Source organism: Juglans microcarpa x Juglans regia, chromosome 1S (assembly GCF_004785595.1).
Source record: "Juglans microcarpa x Juglans regia isolate MS1-56 chromosome 1S, Jm3101_v1.0, whole genome shotgun sequence".
Classification (NCBI taxonomy): Eukaryota; Viridiplantae; Streptophyta; class Magnoliopsida; order Fagales; family Juglandaceae; genus Juglans; species Juglans microcarpa x Juglans regia.
In genome coordinates, this window is record NC_054595.1 from 1,948,908 (window position 1) to 1,966,043 (window position 17,136).

Sequence of the window (17,136 nt, forward strand, 5' to 3'; positions counted from 1 at the left end):
GAAAATTCAAGACTCTTACAAAGGTGATGAAGAAGTGGCAATAGGTAATGGTGATGATCTGTCCATAGCTCATACAAATTCCAGTACCCTCGGTAATTCCAATAATTCTTTCCAAATGAAAAAATCTTACAATGCCCCACTGTTGTTGGAAACTTACTAATCCATACAAAGTTTTGTGTTGATAATCATTGTTGGATCATTTTGACTGACTCTCATTATTTTGTGAAGGACATTCGCACGAGGCAGACTTTTTCCTAGGGTGCAGTAGAGATGGACTTTATCCCATCATGCTTTCAAGGTCAATAAATAAAACAAGAAGACTCACTGCCTTCATAGGGGTCACAAGATTGTGTAACTTGGCATTGAAGACTAGGACATCCCACGTTACTAGTCTTTAACCAAGTCAGGAATCTTGTAAATCTTCCTATAACCAAATCAAGTCAACATAGTCCTTTGTGTGAGTCATGCCAATTGGAAAATCATGTGTTTACCCTTTTCAGAGTCAAATAATGTAACATCTCATCCCTTTGATTCATTCAGATCTATGGAGCTCACATGTTTCTTCTCCCAATGGATGCAAGTACTATGTTATTTTATTGATAATTTCTCGATATTCACTTGGCTATTTCCATTGCATGCCAAATTTTATACCTTTGATTGCTTTCTCAAATTAAAATGCCTAGTGGAGAACCTTTTTCCCACCAAAATAAAAGCATTTCAATCAGATGGAGGTGGAGAATTCACTTCTCATCACTTCAAACAGTTTCTAACCTCCCATGGGATTAATCAAAGAATCCCATACCCCTACACTCCTTAAGAAAATGGGTTGGCTGAGAGAAAACACTGACACATAGTCGAGACAGGTTTAGTCATGCTTGAACAATCCCATTTACCCTCTAATTTTGGGTAGACTCCTTTAACACTGTAGTATATCTTGTTAACAAACAACCAGATTACACCTTGCTATGTGTCTTTGGTTGTATTTGTTATCCCTTGCTTCGACCTTATAACAGTTACAAACTAACGTATCAGTCCAAAGATGTGTTTTCTTAGATTATAACTTTAACTACCGTGGCTATAGATGTTATGAATCTCATTTCAAAAAGGTCATCATCAGTAGACGTATGGTCGTTGATGAAACCAACTTTCTAGCAAAGGATTAGTCTCCATCTCTACCAAATGTGCTTGCAACAGAGTCTGTGCCGTCAGCAATTACTCCTTTACAGAGTGCACAAGTTGCCCAGGTATCATCTTTTATTCCAGCTGATAACTCTTCTCCTTTTCTCAGTAACAATCTTGGATGTACATCTTTGTCCATAGAATCCTCTCCCACTACAGACACCACCACCTCAAATCCCATCTTTGGCCATCCATCCTCCACAGATCTCACTTATGCCTCCACCTCATCTCATTCCATGACTACCCGCTCTCAATACTAGAAAAATCAAAGCATTCTCTTATATATTTTAAAAATTAGTCTTATATATTTGATAATTACAATTTTAAGTGTAAATATTCTTAAAATATGTAAGATTGCCCCCCAACACTCAAACACACAGTATAATATCACTCAAATATCCTTAAGTCCATTAACATAATAGCCTTGATTTGACATCTCTCTCTCTTTATTTGCCTTTGGTGTGTATTGTGGGGTTTGTTTAGTTTCATATCAATGATATCATATAAGTTTTTCTTGTCTTTCTAAGCTTACATAGTTACATGATTTTTTTATTTTTTTTTCTCATCTAGGTTATTCTCGACTTCATTGAGTTTCTTGCCTATCACCTATACATAATCTTCCTTTACAACCTTTGAGATGTTTTTAACCATATATTAATCAGTTAACTAGCTAGAAGTTTCAAAAGAGTTTATCTAATAGTTAAAACAAATCTAGAAGATTCTTGCATATGGGAGACAACAGATTTATCTAGCTAGATGATTGATGAGACATTTCTAAAGAGATATAGAGAGTATGTGAAGAATTCATTTTCTTTTGTGAAGAATTTATTAGTTATTTACATGCTTTTTTTTTGTTCACTTATTAATAGTAATACAATTATACAATAAAAATATAACGACTTTATATTATTAGATACTTTTTAAGATTTATTCTTGATCTATAAATTTTTCTTAAAGCTTCGAAAAATATGAGTAAGCCGAGCTTAATTGTATAATTTTATGACGTATGATTATTTTTTTATATAGTCACGTGCAAAAAATATATATTACTTATGCTGACACATACGTCACACTTTGTCAATCGCCCCCAGACACCAAATCCTAGTCCCGCCCCTATCTCTGAATACCATCTCTATCATTCCACCAAGCATCCCATGGCTTTTCAATCCACTATATGTGTCACTCCATGCACTTTGCACTTTTGCTCAAGTAAACACATCACCCCATTGGCGCCAAGCCATGCAAGAAGAAGTTCATGCCCTTCAGTCCAATCATACATGGTTCTTAGGGTTCTCTTGATTGCTTCAAGGCTCGACTTGTGGCTATAGATCATTTCGAATAACAAGATGGGATAAATTACAATGAAACCTTCAATCCTATGGTTAAATGTTCCACCATCCACACCATTTTAGGTTTTGCAGTTCATTACCATTGGCCCATAAGACAACTAGAGGTATCCAAAGTCCTTCTCTATGGATCTCTTGAGGAATAAATCTTCATGGAGCAACCTCCTGGCTTCATCAATCCAGAATATCGAGTAATCTGAACGATATATCAGACGAACTATATGTACTGGTGCTTGGCCCTTCGAGGTGCACTGCTCGATATTCTGCATGTATTTCTCGAGGAAGTAGATATCACACAATTGATCAAGAACTTTATAAGAAAACACAAAATAGTGATGTCCTTGTCGAAGGAAGTCATGATGGAGAGAATGTTGATTTCTACGGAGTTATTATAGATATAATTAGAATGAGATATGTGGGGGAGCTTGTGGTTTATATATTTAAGTGTGATTGGTGGGACTTAAGCAATCATTGAACGGGAAAATGCCAGGATGAATATTTTCTGAGTATTAATACATCAAAAAAATGGTATGAAGATGATCCTTTTATTTTGACTTCCCAACCATCTCAAGTATTCTATTTAGACGATCCTCAGTTAGGAAATCAATGGCAAGTAGTACAAAAATTTTCTCATAGAAATATTTTTGACGTTATCCCTGAGACAGAGGGACAAGATGAAGAAGAAGATGATCTCTCTACTCAAGAAGCATACCAAGAGAGTCAACCTGTCATTAACTTATTTGTGGATTTGAGCCAGTATGATATGATCCAATTACATAGGGAAGATATTGAGGCTGAAATTGTTGAAGCGACAGTTGATCAAAGTGTTGACTCATCTAAAGTATCTACAGATGATGAGAGCGAATTTATAGATGAAACTGATACAGATGATTGATTGGTTTTGTGTTCACATGATACAGTATCTCCCAATTATGCCACCAAAGAGGAAAGAAGTTCGCATCCCATCTCCACCTGTTCCTAGCTCTCCGTCTGACTCACTATTAGAGACTGACTCTACGGAATAAGGTAAATAGCTAATACTCATTTTTTTAATTAAGATATATGATAATTGATACAAGGTAAATAACTAATATTATTTTATAGAGATAACAGTACAATCTCGTCACGGACGAAGCACTACTAGAGGCATGACGTTGGAGAAATATCGTAAAGTATGTAAGATTAAGGTTAACATTCCTGACGAACATACCGGAGGGGAGGGACAACAAGCAGTTTGGCTTGCTTCACATGTGGGTGCTCTTACACGGACTTATGCACCTTTGGCTACGAGTTCATGGCATAAAGTCCCGCAATATGTGAAAGAGCTTATAAAGAAGCGTTGTTTGGTACGTCATATTTAAATAAAAATATTTTTTTTCATATTATTTAATATTCTAAATGATCTTTGTGTATATATTTTTTCAAGGATGACTTCAAACTAAATTTTGGTCGGAGAGAGGAGTGTAGGACTGTCGAAGAGCTTATGTCTAATGCATTCCGCGAGTATAAGGCAAGATGTCACTAGCATTACAAGAAGTACGAGAACAAGGAAGATGCACGCCAGCATCCTTTTCAGGATGTTCGAGCTGAAGAATGGGGAAAACTTTGCGACATGTTTGAGGATCCATCATATAAGGTAAATTAAATGAATTCTTTATGTGTCATATTTGTAATTTTTCACTTACTAATTTTTACAACTTCTATGCAGGAGCAAAGTTCTATAAACAAAACGAATAGATCAAAGTTAAAGATTCATCATCATGCAGGCTCAATATCTTTCCATCGACTATCTCAGAAATTGGTAATGTACTTTTTATTTTATTTTATTCTATGTAGTTTGTTTTTAATATAGATTTTATATCTTAACAATGTCTCTTGTAGCAAGAGTCAGACACCAATTATGATTTGACAAAATTATATGTTGCATCACATACTAATAGTAATGGAGAGTGGACCCATCTCGATGCTTATGAGAATTATGTAAGTATTATAATTTCTTTTAATTAATCATATTTAAATTATTGTGTCAATATTAATTTTATATGATGTGTGTAGGATAAAATGGTTGTTATTCGTGCTGAAGCTGCATCAGATCATAATTCATCAACAAGTGATGTTGAAATTTTTACACAAGTTCTGGGTCAACGTTCTGGCTACTTGAGGGGTTTGGGTCGCTGTGTAAAGCCTTCAGGCTCTTCATCAATATTAAGCACTACTGTCATTGCGTTAGAGAATACAAATTCTAGGATCGAATAATTGATGGCAAAATAGTAGGAGTTAGAGGCTCAATTGACGAAACAAGCAGACATAGAGATGCGTATAAAACAGCAAGAAGATCAACAAAGAGAGATGCAACTCCAAATGCAAAAACAACAAAGACAGATGCAGCTTCAAATGCAGATGCTTATGCAACAATTCAGGCCTCCAAACAATTGAATTTCATATAAGTGTTTTTGCATATTGAACAATTATGTATAATGTACTGATAATTTTATTAGTATTATTAGTATTTTATTTATTTAGTTTTGAATTATTAGATTAGTTTTATTTATATTGAACAATTTGTAATATATTTTTGAAATATAAATATCTATTTGGTTTTAAATTCGTATTATTGTCCAAGAAAATAATAACCGTTCGAACTCTTATCAAACAATCGAACATATAAAAATGGACACAACCGTTCGAACATTGAAAGTTAGAGTTCAAACGGTAAAAAATTCTGAGCCGTTCGAACAAGAAATTCACTATTTGCTTTCGATTGATAATTTTTTTGTTCGAACGTTTCTTCATGTGTATTTGGTCGAACGGATTTGTATCGATCGACCGGCCATGAAATACCCGTTCGAATAATTACTCATGATTCGAACGTTATTTAAGGTGTTCGAACATATTTTCGAGACGAATTTAAATCGTCCCAGAAAAAAAATTCCTTTCGAATGCGATCGAACAGTCCAGCTTAATTTCGTCCCAAAAGATATTTTTTGGGACGAATTTTTCATTTTCGTCCCAAAATACTTTTTGGAACATTTTTATAGGGACAAACTTGAGACGATTTTTTTTCATCCCAAAAAATATTTTGGGACGAAATACCAATCTTTTGAGATGAAAATTTTCGTTCCAAAAGACCTAATTTGTTGTAGTGATCCCAACCATGCTTGTAAACTTCAAAAGGTCATTTATGGCCTTAAAAAAACCCCTCAAGCATGGTTGAACAAACTCACCAACACTCTTCTTGTTCTTGGCTTTTAAAAGTTTAAAGTAGACTACTTTATGTTTATCTTTCATCAATCACATGTTTCTCTATTTTTGCTCGCGTATGTTGACGATATTATTATAAAAGGAAACAATTCCAATCCTATTACTCATTTGATTGATTGCCTAAAACTCTTTTTTGCAATTAAAGATCTCGGGCCTCTTCATTTACTTTAGACATTCAAGTCCTTTGCACTGAGGCAAGTCTCCATTTGATCCGAGGCAAGTACATTACAAAAGTCCTAGAGAAATGCAAGATGACTAGAGCTAAACTAGCTAAGACACCTCTGTTTGCATGTGCCAAACTCTCCCAAAATGGTGGTGATCCTCTGGCCAATGCCACATAATATCGTCAACTGAATTGGATCGCTATAGTACTGCACCCTCACATGTCCATTCTCCACCAACCAACTTTGACAATTCGTGCACAACCCCACCACCACTTATTGAACTGCTGCCAAGAGGTTTCTTAGCTAACTCAAGTATTTTTTACATCATGATTTATTTTTTGGCTTTGGCACACTCAATTTAATAGCATATAGTGACTCTGATTGGGCTGAGAATCCTGATGACCGCTGCTTCGCCATTGTCTATACTATTTTTCTTGGTCCATGCTTGATTAGTTGGAGTGCTAAGAAGTAACTCGTGGTGTCTAAGTCTAGTATAGAAGTTGAGTACATGTCTTTGGCTATTGTTACTATTGAACTGTATTGGCTCTGAATGCTATTTAAATAGCTACGCATACAACTTGCTACCCCTCCTACACTCTGGTGTGATAATCTATGAGCCCTAGCCTTGGCCTCTAATTCCATATTCCAGGCTCGCACTAAACAAGTTGAGGTTAACTACCATTTCATACGAGAAAATGTAGTTGCCAAGAACAATATCACACGATATTATACTACCCTTAAATAACTTGCATATATATTTACAAAATGACTCACTTCTGCATGTTTCCTCCTTCTTTGGGACAAGCTCAGGATCTGCTCCACACCCATGAGCTTGCAGGGGGATGTCAAGACAAGTGTCAAACCAAGTGTCACACCTAATATGGAACCACCAGATTCACAACTCCTTGAGACTCAAGCAATATCACAAGTGCCACAAAGCAAATCCTTTATAAAGGAAATCCAACCAGCAGTAACGACTAGTGAAGATCCTGTTATATATGGAATGCTAATTGAAATCATGTACTTGTAATTAGTTTCGGCTAATTTATATCTTTGTATTAACTAATTGTTCATTACGTGTATGCTATACATTCAAGTATAAATAGCAGAGGTTCTCTAGCTTTATTTTTCATTCAAGCCATTTCATTTTAAATCTTTCATTAAGTTCTATTTGCAATGCAAGAAACATCAAATGGCAAAGTACTTTGTGAAATTGTAAAATTAAGTGAGCGATGAGCGGACAGCACAAGGAGTCAATCTGCCCTCGGCATCCAGACGGGAGGACCCCCCATAGGGGCAAGATCGGGGCTAGGGCCTGCTTGCCCGAGAGGTGCGTTTAGCACCGTTAGAACATACTAAAAATTAAAGATTAAAAAACAAACAAAAAATTACACATTTCATGATTTTTAAGAGGTTTGATCTGTACAAATAAATTAGCGTTGCCTTATTTATGATCTTGCTAATATTTGTTAGTTTGAGGATGTTAGTTTTCTTTACCGATTATAATTTTGGGGAAAATGCTAGGGAGCCCGATTTGGGCTCCCGTTTGCACATCCCGTCTGATGTGGAAAGTTGACCTTCCCGTCCTTTTTTTTTTTCTTTTCTCTTTTTTCTTTCTTTCTTTTTTTTTTTTTTATCTTTTTCCCTCCCTCACCCAGATCTCTCTCATGAAGACTCCCCTTGCCCAGTGAACTCATCGCGGTCTCCCGTCCCATCTCCCCCGCGTCTCCATCTCCCCTCCCTAGCATCTCCATCTCCATTTCCCCTGCCCAGTGAACCCGTCTCACCTACCCACCGATCACTGCCCAGTTCTTTTCAAGGTAAGATGCCGATGCCTTTTTTTTTTTTTTTTTTTAAGTTTTGTTTTCTAGCTTTGGTTGTTTTGGAATTTTTTTTTTTTTTTTTTTTTTTTTTTTTACTCAATTTTAAGTTTTGTTGTACCAATTTGAGACTCATTGTTTGTTTGTTTTTTTTTTTTTTTTTTTTGGACTCAGTTTTGAGTTTTGTTGAGTTTTGAAATTTTTTTTTTAACTCAGTTTATGGCTCTTTTGGGTAGTTGAAGGATTAAATGAGGTGAATTAGGGACGTTTGTCTTTTTAGTGTTGGTGGGTTCGGCTATGGCAGTTGGTCACAATGGTTGGTGATTTCTGAGCATTAAGTGCTCGACAAAATGCCACAAAGAACTACAAAATGAAATGTAGTTGTCGATACCCTTTTTTTTTTTAGTTATTTTCTTTTGGCTTTGGTTGTTTTGGATTTTTTTTTTTTTTTTTTTTGACTCAGTTTTGAGTTTCAGTTGCTTAGGCATTAGTAGACAAAAAAAGAATTCCAAAACAACCAAAGCCAGAAAATAAAACTACAGAAAAAAAAAAAAAAAAAAAAAAGGACATCGGCAACTACATTTCATTTTGTAGTTCTTTGCGGCATTTTGTTGAGCACTTGGTGCTCAGAAAATCAACAACCACTGTGACCAACCGCCATAGCGAACCCACCAACACTCAAAAGACTAACTTCTCTAATTCACCTCATTCAATCCTTCAACTACCCAAAAGAGCCAGAAACTGAGTCCAAAAAAAATTCTAAAACTCAACAAAACTCAAAAGTTAGTCCAAAAAAAAAAAAAAAAAACAAACAATGAGTCTCAAATTGGTATAACAAAACTCAAAACTGAGTCCCAAAAAAAAATTCCAAAAAAATTGAAGTTAGAAAACAAAACTAAAAAAAAAAGGGCATCAGCATCTTACCTTGAGAAGAATTGGGCAGTGATAGGCGGGCAGGTGAGACGGGTTCATTGGGCAGGGGAGATGGAGACGGAGACGCGAGGGAGGGGAGGTGGAGACGTAGGGAAGATGGGATGGGAGACTGCGATAAGTTCACTAGGCAGAGGGAAGATGGGATGGGAGACTGCGATAAGTTCACTAGGCAGGGGGAGTCTTCGTGAGAGAGATATGGCTGAAGGAGGGGAAAAAAAACAAAGAAAGAAGAAAGAAGAGAGAAAAATAAATAAAATAAAGGACGGGAAGGTCAGTTAGCCTTCCCACGTCAGGCGGGATGTGCAAAGGGGAGCCCAATTATTTTCCTAATTTTGGTCATAAGGTTGTTTCTAGTTTTAGTAAACAATTGTAAATTGAAATAATATAACCAAGTTATTTTTCTGTCAAAATTGAGGATACTTGCAATAAATCCTTCGGGCGAGTTATATTAAAAAAAGAAAATATTTATTCAATTTTCTCTCGCTCTCATTTCTAAAAATTAAAAAATATTTAACTTAAATTATCTCACTATTATTTATAAATTATTTTATTATTATTTATAAAATTTTCATCTTATCTCACTTCCCCACCAACCCTTGATACTATGAAGACAATTGCTAGGAAGCTTCACTTGGATAGGAAGTTGGAAACACTTCACGTGTACGAACTTCGTTGCCACTAAAATATCTTCCTTCCTAATTAAATAAGAGATCAACTTTTACAGGTTGCAGCTTTGGAGCCAAACCAAAAAAGTTTCCTTCACGTGAAAGCCAAATTCTTCGATCTACGCAAAGAAAAAAATCAAAATTACAAGCTAATTCCAAATATATCCAATTCTACAGGTTTTAAAAGTTTCTTTTATCTACGTCGTGGGTTACTTTTTCTTCTTTAAATGCACTTTCTCGCCTATTTCTTGTAGTTTTAATCCCTAGGTTTTTTCTATTTCAGGTCTTCTTCAGAGCTCCATGCATGTCTTTGATCTGTGCTTCGCATTCAAAACATGATGTATATGCCATGCTAAAGCTGCATGGTTTCTTACAAGAGTTTAATGAGTGGCGCCGGCTATCATGAACAATTTTTCTGTGCTAATTCTTAAAAAAAATAGATCATTCAAAATTTTGAATTTAATTTTCCTTATTTTTTAATTTAAGCATGAAAATAAAACAAGACGATAAAGAAATGATCAAGTCATGTATCATGTGCATGATGCAATGAACTCGATCGGATTTAATAATTAGTAGAAATGTGGGATATTGTTTTCATTAATTCGGGCTGAGCATGCATGCATATATATAGATGTGATGGAATTGGTTGAGTTTTGACCTGCATGCATGGAGATCAAGATTCCTGATCATGTGGAGCCACCACATCACATGCATCCCATCATGACAATTACCTTTTGCATGCAAACTGCCAAAGAGTCGATCGATCGAGGAACTTTCATGGGTAATGAGTCAGTCTACTAGTACTCTGACCCCCAAAAATTTTTGTCAACCTTTGCGTTCTGATCAAATAAATTAAAAGCTAGAATACTTTATATGGTCCGACATGGGAAAATTTGAAAATCTTGGAAATTAATCTTTTTTTTTTTTAAATTTTAAGGTCAGATTATGTTTAGGATCTGTCTAATGCCCTAGAATGTACATGATTAATCGTGCTTATAATGTGTTTTAATTTGCCGGTTGGTGGGTTTATCTTTTTGCGATTCCAACAGGGTTTGTTTCTGATCAATCCATCATCATGAATTGATTTAATTAGCCAGAAACTATGATCAAATCCTTCAAGCTTATATATAAATTTAATCATATTTATCATTTGCATGCGATATTATTTCCACGGCTGAGCTACATGGGAACTAGATCATGAGAAACATCAAGCATATATATCGATCATCTATAATCCATGACCAACTTTACTTTTTTTAATAATATATGTAAACTAATGAAGCCTCAAAAAGCTCAAGAAATAAATCATATTCTTCAAACAAAAGGGGAGGAAAAAAAAAAAGAAAAGAAAAGAAAATGAAGGGAAGGGAGGAGGGGAAGCCATGCATGCAAAACAGGAAGGGACCCAGAAAAAGTAGTAAAATAGAGTAAAATCATTTATCAGAGAAATGCTTTAATTTCAAGCAAAGAGAAGAGAGAATTTATTGAAAAGCACAAAAAACCTAGCAAGCTAGGGAGCGAAAAACATTTATTTATTTTAGTAGCATGGCAGATTGCATGCAAGAATCTACATGCACGATCGTGTCTTAAAAAAAGGGGTTGTTGGATGGGAAAGGTGAGCTGAAGAAGCTTCAAGGAAAGGCTCGGGGATGGGATCTACTCTCTCCAACTTAATTATCATCAATTAATTCGGTGGCCATCATCATCATACTAATATTTAGGTCCGACTTAGATATAATAAGTGTTTTATTTCATTTTATCTGATCATTACTTATAATTTTCATAAATTTTTTCATAAAATATAATAAACAATTCAACTTTTTCAAATCTCAAAATAATAATAATATTAAAAAATAATATTTTAATAATATTTTATTCAAATTTTCTATTAATTTAACTCACTATCCAAACTGCATCTTAAGGTTGTGTTTGGTTGTTGAGCCAAACTCAACTCATTTCAAACCAATCATTGATGAGACTCACTACTTTTTTAACTTTCCATAAAAAGTTAAATTTATCTCAATTTACTTCATACACTTCAACTTCAAAAGTTAAATTCATCTCAATGAGATCCACAAAATATTACTATTCACAAATCAACTTAACTCATCTCAACATCTAAACGTAGCCTAAGGCTTCGTTTGGTTACTGAGCTTAGTTGAGCTCATTCTAATTTTAAGCTGAGTCTAATATCCAAACACTTAAATCTCAAATTACTAAACTAATCTCAACTCAAAACCTCATTACATATGGGACATACAACATTTTTCAACTTAACATATTTTTATACGTGGGACTCACAATTTTTTTTCAAATTTCTATAAAATGTATCAAACTCATCTAAATATCCAAATACACTTTAAACTAAGTTTAGATTAATCTCACGTAACTTTCTCTACTATTTAACTTATTATTATTCATAAAAAATTAAACTGATCTGCTCAGCTCAACATCCAAACGTAAGCCTAAATCTTTCCAACAAATTAAGCACTAGACATTATCGTGTACATTATGTTTTTTGTTTGGGCATACATACCGAAAAAAGGAAAAAAAAATGACAAAAGACAAGTAGTACGTTACACACAAGAGGTGGTGACAGTACCAGCTAGATAATTAATAATAAAATAATCTTAACTTCTACTTAAAATATATTTTTATTATATGGTAATATTATTTTTTAATATTCAGCATTCCATTTACCATTTTCAAGTGATTTTCTAATTACATATATTTTTAAAGTGATTAATTAAGGAAAATATTCAACTACAAATACTTATAACTTTGTATCATATATATATATATATGAGAAATTTTATTTGCAGTATCTGGATTTTTTCTTTTTTTTTTATTTTCTGATGAGATATAATTCAAAACAAACACGTACATTCAAAAAAAAAAAAATGTAGAAGCTTAATTAGTTAATATGAAGAGAGAAAAAAAAGTTCCTAGCTATAAAAGGGTTCCACAAAACGAGATCATCAACCAATTACATAAGAGAAATGTTTTAGCCATTAATAAATTCTATAAAAATAAACTCGCAAATTGATATGATTTGATATAGTACATCAGATTATAAAGTTAATTTTATTGTAAAATAGAATATTAAATTATAAAATTAATTTTATTATAAAATAAATTTAAAATATTATATAAAATCATGTCAATTTATAAATTTATTTTTATAAAATCTCTTTATTCTTTAGCAAAGATCCGTCGACCCATTTTGGCTCATATAAAATGGAGTCCTAGGCTCTAGCCTTTATCCGATCTGGTCAATTATTTGCTTTGACTCACATTACAGCTAGGCATGTAAGATTAAATTTGTAAATCTTTAGATCATGTCCCTGCAGCTAAGGCCTAAGCCCTAACTGTGTCACTCGTGCACGTGTTGTAGATCACAAACCAACCAAAAATAAAATAAAATAAAATAAAATATCCCCAAACTACAAAGACATTTAATATTTTCTTTTACACTTACAAAGTTAACCTTAAAAATTTTAAAAAGATAAAGAAAAGTGAGATGCTTGCACCCACTAAAAACTTGGGGTGTGCAAGCGCCATATATATGTTATATTAAGTAATTTGTGCAAGCATTTTAAAAGAAAAAATGAAATCCACTAAAAAAATACCTACTTTTCTTATGTTAGGTCTAATTTCTTTTTTTTTTTAGTATGCAGATTTGAGTCTATATTATTATTCTTTACAAAAAGAAGTTTACAAACAAATTCGTAGCTTAAAATGATACATTAATCCATCTAATTTACAATAAAAAAAATTATAATTTAACATATGATCATCATGTGGTGTAGCTAGCCACGTTACAAAATTAATTTGTAAGCTTTATATTATAAGAATTGATGGTAAAAGATTTCTCATTAAATATTAAGAAAGAGTAAATGAAAAGCATATATACAAGCAAGGGCGGCCGGCAAGGACGTTGGACGCTAGTTCCAAGTCATTAAAGAATTAAGTGCATGGGGAGTGGGGGATCGAGGGACCGGAATAATTAATGGTGTCTGGCCACCCAATCTGTAAGTAACGTCGTCGGGATTCATCTGTATTCATATTTCATTCATTAATCATGCCTGCCCCGGCCATCATACTCCGATCAAACAGGGACGGCTCAATACAAAATAAGGCCTAAAATAAAATTTAAATGAGTTATTAGTAATTATAATACAATAAAATATAAAATATTATATAAAATATTTTCAGAATTTTCAATAAAATGAGATTTTATTAAAACTCTTTAAATAAAATTTTTTAAATTCGTATTTAATACAACTTAAAATGAAGTATCAATTTAGCAAGATCTTAAAAAAGTTATTTAAAAATATAAATAATTCATTGTATTAAATATTAAGTTTTCTGTTACGAAGGCTTGCCAAAAAAATATATAAATTATTTAAAATTTAATGAAATGATTTTTATTTTATTTCAAAGAGAATTAAAAAAAAAAATCTCACTTTTACTTTTAGAGGTGTTGCATAGGTGGCGACCTTAAGCAATGGCCTAAATGGCCTTTCCATCGAGCCGACTTTGTGATCAAATTGTGATCTATGTATATATGATCATCCAGTTTAATTGAAAAATTCTATATATTATATTATCATCTCAATTTTATTTTATTAAATATGATATGATATATTTATTATAATTAAATAATTATTTATTACATACTTTTTTATCATCTTAATTTACGCCATAACCTACCAGCTTGTATCTCATCTCTCATTCCACGTGGCCTTTCAGTGGCTGTGCATGCAGCGAAGCATACCATGAATGCATGCATGGACTCCTCTACACCATGCCACGTACGTAGTCTAGATAGACTCTGGCCTCCGCCTCCACCATTTTTTTTCTTAAAGAATAATGTTAGAGCCACCATTAAGCGTGCGTTTAGTTACCAAACTTATTTCAATTTATTTCAATTCATTATTATAACTTTTCAAATCACAATATAAAATATAATAGATAATTCAACTTTTTTAAATTTTAAAGTAATAATAATATTAAAAAATAATATTCTAACAATATTTTATCATCACAACTCAACTCACTTTAACATCTACACACACCCTAAGACTATCGTTAGCTCTAATATTTATTTTTTTAATTATTTTTTTATAGATTTATTTTAAAATTTTAAATATTTAAAAAGAAATTTATAATATTATTAAAAAATATTTTCTTAATTACAAAGTAAAATAAAAATAATAATTTTTTATTTTATTTCATGATTAAAGAAATATTTTTAATAATTTTTTTTAGTTTATAATTAAAGAAATATTTTTTAATAATGTTTTAAATTTATTTTATTTTTTTAAATATTGTTTAAAAGTATTAAAAAATTTCTAAAAAAAATAACTGAAAAAAACATATAAAAAAACATATGTTTGAGCCAGCAGTAGCAGGATCTACCAGTGGTGGCTCCAGCAGTACTCTTTTTCAAAACCACGCCGGCCAACATCTTTTTATAATGGACAATGCTGGAGCTCTAGCATGTCTTTTTATGTATTTTTTATAAGTTGTTTTTATATATATATTTTAAACATTTTTAAATATTTAAAATAAATAAAATAAATTTATAATATTATTAAAAACACTTCCTTAATTAAAAAGTAAAAAAATATTAAAAAATATTTTCTTAATCACGAAATAAAATAAAAAATCACAAAAAAAATTTTAATTTACTTCGTGATTAAAAAAGTATTTTTTAATAATATTATAAATTTTATTTTATTTTTTAAAAATATTTAAAATTATTAAAAAAATTTATATAAAAAAAATTAAAAAAATACATAAAAACACATATTAGAACTCCAACGAAGCCCAGCAAGAGCTCTAAAATTATTCTTTCATAATATTTGTATCTCTCTCCTCTTACGTACGTACCTTTCACCATATCATATATATCTGCTTTTGTTTGTGGGCATGGCAACCTGGGCATGAGGCAGCACAGAGCGAGCATTAATATCAAGTGCCTAGCTAGGTAGCTCTATACATATAATATACATGCATGTGCCTCTTTATTTTTCTAGCTTTATTTGACATTAATATTGACTAGTACACTATATATATATACTGGTGGCCCATTCAAGAATCTTTGGTTCTTCTCTTTTATGGGATAGACTTTTGATCACCCTTTCGTTCCATCTGCCTGCCTTAATTTGATTTTAATCATCTGCAAGACTACAAGCATGTGTACAAGGAGGTTCGGACCATGCATGCTTGCTTGCTTCGATGGCCTACCAAGATAACAATTAATTTATATATATATATATATATATATCGTTTAATTTATAAATAGAAGATCATACATTAATTCAAGAACATTCGAGAGATCAGTACTGGATGGAGAGTTACGTGTATAATAGGCAGGTGCTATTTTACAGTGCTAGTTAGCTTAATTCGCGTCAGATTTTTAACCTTAATTATTTACCAAAAAAATATATAAATCATTGCACTATATAATATATTCTTCTACAATTAATTAATCTGCATTTTTATAATTAAATTGCACTAAACAATCTTTATCCTAATTTATTAATCCTCTAAATCTCACATTTTTTATCACCAAATTAAATATAATTATAAGTTATCCAACCATTACATTTTTTTAAAATAAAAAATATATATATTATTAGAAATTAATTTTTTTTTTACAAGAATTTATAGTTAAAAAGAATGCCCAAAGGGCACACAACTTATATCTTATTTGGATATAAAAACAGATTTATCTAATCTCATTATTATAATTTTCTTAAATTTTTACATAAAATATAATAAATAATTTAAATTTTTTAAATTTTAAAATAATAATAATATTAAAAAATAATATTTCATTAAAAATTATCTTATTTCATATTTATATCGAAGCCGATGTATCATCGTGGAATACAACAACGTTTTTTTATTTTTTTTTAATTAAATGTGGAATACAACGTTGAAAGCTCTGCAGTCCCTCTATACGTAATAAAATGTTGAAAGCAGGGCAACTGTTAAAAGCCACGTAGACACTAAATGGGAGTACATTGAGTAATGGCTAATGATCCGATGGACATATATACAACCTGTCACTACCAACTTACAGCCTGGCAAACCTTGCCCACAGATCGATAAAGTTTCCCTACATTTTTTTTTTGTCCCAGCATTTTATCTCATTTATACTTTGGCCTTTATGAATTTTAAGCTATTTCAATTCCATCCTTTAAATCATGACAGCTTATATCAGAGCCTGTTTCGGATGGTGTTTGAAAGATTAAAAAATATTTTTAATTATTTAAAAACTCTTTTAAAGAAAAAAATGATATAGTTGATAAATTTATAAAAAATATTTTAATCACTTAAAAAAATTGAAATCTATTTTTTTTAAAAAGCAACAAATTGTAACTTTTATAAAAAAAAGTTCATGCAAATAACTATATATTTTAAAAAATTATTGTTACTAACTTTAAAAGTATTTTAGGTACCTGTTTATCAAATAGTAAACAGTTTTTGAATTATAGAGCTTATTATTTAAGTTATAAGCTATAAGTATTAAAGTTATAAGTTATATTTCTGATCACAATCTCAAACATACATTGATAGATTTTTGACAAATGAATATTGCTGCTCGGGAGCTTTGAAAACTTGACATAAACCAACATTGATAGATTTTTCATAGTCATGTTTGAAAATTTGAAGTGACATTTATCGTTAGATAAATATTATGCATCGATTACTATTAACTCTCATATCTCACACTTATAATTTTTTTAAGATATAA